We start from the raw sequence: 6,463 nt of genomic DNA, 5'->3' as shown, positions 1-6,463 counted from the left end.
ATCTCCATGAAAACGTGCATTGCAATGCCATTAACTAGCCATAAGCTTAGCCAAGGAACACTTAAGCTTATGCTAACACAATGTAAGCCAATAAGCGACAGATTAGAGACAGAGATCAGCGCATCATAGGCTAATCATAAGCCATAAGCTTTGCTAAGGCAACCCTAAGCTTAAAGTAAGCCACAAACCATGGGACTGAAGTGAAAATGAGTGCAGATCGCACAGACGGCTGTGAGCTGCAGTTCGACGATTCCATCCCGTTTTTTCACCATTGAGTCAACAACTCCACGCTAAATACCCTCCTTATCCTATGCCAAGCTCCAATGGTGAATGCTAAGCTTCAATGGTAAGATTTTGCTCCCACCAAAAGATGAGAAAAATGCACACATTTGTCCCTCCTCCTCACCCGCAGAAATCGACCACCAAAACCCTCGTTGAATAGCCCTATGTGAAGTTATTTACTAGCTAAAAGGAAGCCCTAAGCTATGGCTAGGGTTTAGCAAGAGATTAAAGCACCATACACCCTCAAAATCAAACAAAAAGAGAGAAAACATTTGGATTAAGGATACTAATCAAGATTAGTGTAATTTTTCCTCCCAATTTTTGGTCCAAGCATTCAAATTTTTGGTGCGACTCTCCCAACATTTGGTCCCAATCAAACACCCATGGCCCCAAAAGGTTAGAAATAACAAAGATTAAGAGATTCAACCATCCAACTGTCAGAGTTGGTGCATGCGGAAGCCACACTCATACACACGTAGAGAGAAGGAGAGAGAAGTTGACGAACAGAGAGAGAGAGAGATTGACGAACAGCTAACTTTAGCAATGAATAGATTGGTTATTACAATGGTGGGCAGGGGTATTTATACCCTCATGCTGTGAATGGCCGACTCCTTTGTTACGACTCAATGTCACATGAGATACTAAATTTAACACCCTCTCTGTAGCTCATAGTGGGCATAGATGAAGAAACCAAGTCGATGCAGATGCAACCATGGACACCCTAGCGTGGCCTTTGCTAGGTACACCTCGGATAATGCACCAATCAACCTGTCTCCACAAGAAAATGCCATCTTGAGCTTTAGCTGCCACATAGAATAATGAATTGCGGACAACTCCACATTCATGATCCCCCATTCGTTGAACTGAGAACACACACGTCCAAAAGATCTCCTGAACATTGAACTATCGACACATGACGCCCAAAATTCTCTGACAATGAACTAGGAACTCATCCCGTCCATAATGTTACCACAATGAACTACGAACACATCACGTCCATAGATTTGTCAAGCTGTTCCATGCCAGATGCATGTGCCTTGAACTCCGACACACGGGTCCAAATCACCAAAACGGGAGCACAGACTGCCCCTCTCTGCCACTCACATGCCTCTCTCTGGCTGAAGCACGTGGTAGCATCCATCCACTAAGCTAGAATGCTGGAGTATGTGCCAGTGAAGTCCTCGCCACACCGGTAGACATCGTAGCATCCCTAGTAGAATCACTGTCACTGTCATCCTCGTCAGCTTTGCCTTTGCCTTTGTCATTTGTCGAGCCTTGAGCTTTAGCTTTGGATTTGCTATCCCGAGCCAAATGCCCTCACTTTCCGCACTTATAACAACGGCTCCTCTGCGCCCGAAGGCGATCTCGTCCAGGCTTTGGGCGGATACATGCAGCTCTAGGACACTTGCCTACTCGAGAGCTCCCCCTGCTACCCAGCCTGCACAAACCAGGGCCAATATGCACTCTAGATAACCGCCTGTAAAACGACCGCCCGATTGGACGAAGGCCGGGCAGGGGCGGTAGGCTTTGATGGGCCACCACTCGAATCCGGGTACCACGCCGATGCCCCCTGGATTCGCCCTTCCCCGTTGCACCCGTTCTCCACCTCCGCCCTCCCGCAAGCTTTTCACCCCACTGCCTGCTCCTGCGTCGCTCCTTCCGGCGCCCCTGCACTGGACTCGTCCCCTTTGGATGACCCTTCCGCCCTCGCCATCACCGCCGCATGACGTCCAGGTCATCATTGGCTCCTCTGTGCTGCAGCAGCCACCTTCTCCAACTCCTCCGTGTGCCCAAGAATCAATGAGCACTCAGCTCTGATACCATGTCAGAGTTGGTGCATGCGGAAGCCACACTCATACACACGTAGAGAGAAGGAGAGAGAAGTTGACAAATAGAGAGAGAGAGAGATTGACGAACAGCTAACTTTAGCAATGAATAGATTGGTTATTACAATGGTGGGCAGGGGTATTTATACCCTCATGCTGTGAATGGCCGACTCCTTTGTTACGACTCAATGTCACATGAGATACTAAATTTAACACCAACTTCCCCATTTCCCATCTTCTTGATCAAGAAAATCAAGAAAACTTCAAAATTTTCAGAAAACTTCCAAGAAAGTGGATCAAAATCAAACCTTTAATACCAATTGAAATGGATCTAAACCAAATATCAAAGAAATCAACACATAAAGTCCAAATCTAGCATCCATTTGATGAGCATTAAAAACATATGAGAAATCCATGTTATTATGATGAAAAGAGAATAAATCCTCATGCACATGTAGCAAAGAAGGTATGTGCATAAGACTTAAGTGATTTAACCTCTCACCATAAGGATGGCTATATCAAGCTTGCCATGAGTCCTAGACCATGAAAGGCCATCTCCATGAAAGGATCCAAGAGTACATGTAAGTGTCCAAGTAATGAATGACAAAAAGATCTCTGCAATGAACCCAAGGCCCTATTTATAGTAGCCTTGCCCATGGACCATTATTTACATATTTTGGACCTTAGTTTTGCTTCATTACACTTGGGATGTTTTTAAACCTATCTAGCATAATAGTGATGTGTTACACACCTGAATGCCAAGGTTAATCATTGAATGCTTCTGAAAATAATAAATATAAAGATTAATGGCAAGATTAAGCTAGGGTTATTTTTTAAAAAGAAAAAAATTATAATTACCTAATTAACCTAAGACTAATGCTCATGATAATTATGAAAATAACCAATTGCAGAGATAATTTACCTAAATTGCACTTGGGAAAGCTTGCTCTTCATTCCATCACTCCCTCAAGACAAAAAATGGATCAAAATAGCAATAAATAATTTTTTTTAAAAAGGTTATGGTTAGTAAAAGAAAACCTACTCTAATCTCTTTTTCACTCACATGAATTCAAATCACACACAATAAACACTTTAATCCACTCACATACACTCAAATCACACACAATCAACACTCTAATCCACTTAATAGAATACATTTCCTAGTATTTGCATCTAAGGGCATGATTAAGTGAGAATAATGGAAGAGTTTTAGAAGAAGATGACTCTACTTCCTTTTCTCATCCAAGATTAGTCCTTCCATGCCAGCGGCACCATTTGTTCATGTCAAAGACCCTTCTTACCCTCATAAAAGGAATTATAGGATAGTGGAAACCACTTATCTTAGATCTTGGGCATCTCAATAAGAGAGTTAAAAGAGACTAAGAGGAGTGTCAAAATCACTCTTGTTTGAGCCCTTTCTCTAGTCTCAATGGCAATGGTTGTTAAGCTAGAAAGCATGAACCACTCTCCACTCTACTCTAGATCAATCACGCTCTCACTCAAGCTATCTAGCATGCACACTTAACACACCACAAGAATGCAAACCACAAGCAAGAAAGAGGATAAAATCCACAAGAGAAGAAGAAGAAACCTTTACCCAAGTGAAAATATTTTTTCTCCCTCTTCACATTTCCCTTTTCACATTATCAAAAGTTGTATATATACTTGAAGCTTTACCTGACCACTTAACTCAAGTGCATGCCCATAGCCTATCTCTACGAGTACATAAAAGCCTTATGGTTGGGCAATCACTATATCACTTGGGCCCATGGCCATACATGACGTGAATTGATACTAAGCTGGATGCGAGCTTGTTTGATATTTCCCAAAGGAGCATCCACATTAGATCCAGTGAGCTTTACCACATCTCATTCTTTAGTGATAATGCCACTACCAAATTTAAAAATTTACATATTTTCACTTACTGTTCTTTTGAAGCTTCCATGTTTGCGATTCATACATGCCATTTAACCTTTATCACATTAGCATGACATTGCTTGGTTATCTTCATATCAATACACTTGGGCTCTTTCACTTGGACTATAGGAACACACTCTTTGTGACCTCAACTTGAAAATGATTATTAGGTACACAATATGTGGCTAAGATGACATGGGAACAAGTTTTCAGGTTTGTATCCATTTGGAAGGCCCTTGTACCATAGAAAGAGTGTAGGAACAAACCAATGTCGTGGAGCTTTACCCAACCACACTCGAGAGCAATAGCTCAACCGAGAAGCCAATATTACATGACCTAGCTCACAATTGCATGGGCAAGGTGTGTCACTCACATTGTGAATACTCATGCTCTAGATTCTTGTAGGAGACAATGTTGCCGCACTCTAAAGCTCCACTCCATCCACCGCCACACTCTAAAGGAAGCTCAACCCTCCTCACAGCATACTCTCTCACACTCACTCTCTCACATGCAAGCAGGCAAAGCACACATAAGAACTCACACAAGCAAGCAAGCAATGGCATACGATAGTAGATAGAGAAGAAGAGCACTCTATTGAATTAGCATAAAAGAATGAGTCATGAGAGTTATATTTTAGGTTTTATAGAGGTAACCTCTAGGGTTCACACTCTTGGGCAGCCAAAGCTTAAGGTCTGGTCCTCGGGCTCATTTGGCCACTCTAGCTAGTGTAAACACCTATTCTAAAGCTAGCACTCTCCACCTAAAATCTCATTGTGTGCCTTTAATATACAAGCAGCAAGCACACATGTAAAATATACAAAACATGGTTCTCAAGAGAATGCCGCACATTCCAGCACCTGTGGCCCAAAGATGGTGAAAATGATGTGGTGACCAGAATCAACGTCATAGAGGTCTCCGGAAAGGGTTAACATACTCTAGCTAGTGTAAACACCTATTCTAAAGCTAGCACTCTCCACCTGAAATCTCATTGTGTGCCTTTAATATACAAGTAGCACATGTAAAATATACAAAACATGGTTTTCAAGAGAATGCCACACATTTCAGCACCTGTGGCCCAAAGATGGTGAAAATGATGTGGTGACCAGAATCAACGTCATAGAGGTCTCCGGAAAGGGTTAACATACTCTCTTCCTAATGTAGATTCCATCCTTGGAATATGTCAATGAAGATGTATGAGGCTCATGTTGGATGCATGTTGGCATTGAAAATGTTGGAGGTCTTGGAAGGTCTGCAAGGCAGCATGGTACAACGAGTAAGGTGCTCTTATGGAAAATAATTAAAATTTAAGCATAATGCAAATACCTAATCAAGCAATGAGGAAATATTTTTGCGACTAGTTAAATTTTCTAGTAAAGACAAGGGTAATATTAAGGTTGGTCAATCTAAACTAAGATGGAGCAAAAAGCATACCTTGGGTTATGACCGTAGTCTCTACACATTGTCACATGTTGGTTTTGGGCTTATAGCCGGGTGATAGCATTCAAAGGTGTGTGATTTAGGATTTGCCTTTGAGTTTGATTACTTACCCCAATTATGTTTAGGGGTGTGATGATGGGTTTTGTCTGTAGACTTGTCACCATAATCTTGTTGGGGCAATCCTTAATCCAATGATCTATGCCACAACGATTACAAGTGGCTGGTGGCATGTTTGAGGGCACCACTTGATTGAGCTGAGAAAACTTCAGAGAGGGTATTCCAAAACTCGATGGGGGATCTTGACAATGGGGGTAACATTGAAGAGGCATTCTTCTAGCTGTGGCATTAATGTCATGGCCCCTTCCCATCGTAGCAAGTTGGTAAACTGGCTTTACTCCCCCTCTCCCATCCACTACATAATAGTCGAGATGAAACTCTATGGGGTTCTCAAAGATGTGGGGGGTGGGTTCGACATCCACCTCATATTCTTGGTAATCAATAGGCTCCTTGAAGCTTACTTAATTAAGTGGTGTCACCCTTGGTGGAGGTGGTTGCGGTCCCAAGACTGCTGGAGGTAATGACACATTAGGTGCATGCTATTTGATAGGAATTTTTGCATGGGATTTTCAACCATTACTTGATTTATTATAGGACAGAGGGCTAGTGTTTGTTGTGGTGCCGACAATGCTAGTTGTGGTCTCGTTATATTGGCAATACTTTGTAGGCATGCTCGACAATCTCGGACTTTGTGAACATAGCGCCCATAAAAGCTACAATTACCATTGTAAATGAGCTCTTAAAATTGGACATTCGCTAGTGGGATGTCCTTGACCGAAAATCCAATGTGGCTTTCTCCTTGGGTACATGTGTGCATTGTCTGAAGCTTTGGTAGCCTTCATTTCCTCTTAGAGGGCTTTTAAGAAGTCAATCCAAGTTGTTTTTTCTAAATTATTACCTTTAGCTACAGGTTTTGCAGTGGTGGTGTGACCGCTAGGCTGTTG

The sequence above is a fragment of the Cibotium barometz genome, chromosome 48 (assembly GCF_041138505.1).
Source record: "Cibotium barometz isolate CiBa-2024 chromosome 48, ASM4113850v1, whole genome shotgun sequence".
In the NCBI taxonomy this organism is placed as follows: domain Eukaryota; kingdom Viridiplantae; phylum Streptophyta; class Polypodiopsida; order Cyatheales; family Cibotiaceae; genus Cibotium; species Cibotium barometz.
The sequence above is the reverse complement of the archived record's forward strand: the minus strand, read 5'-3'. Positions refer to the sequence as shown.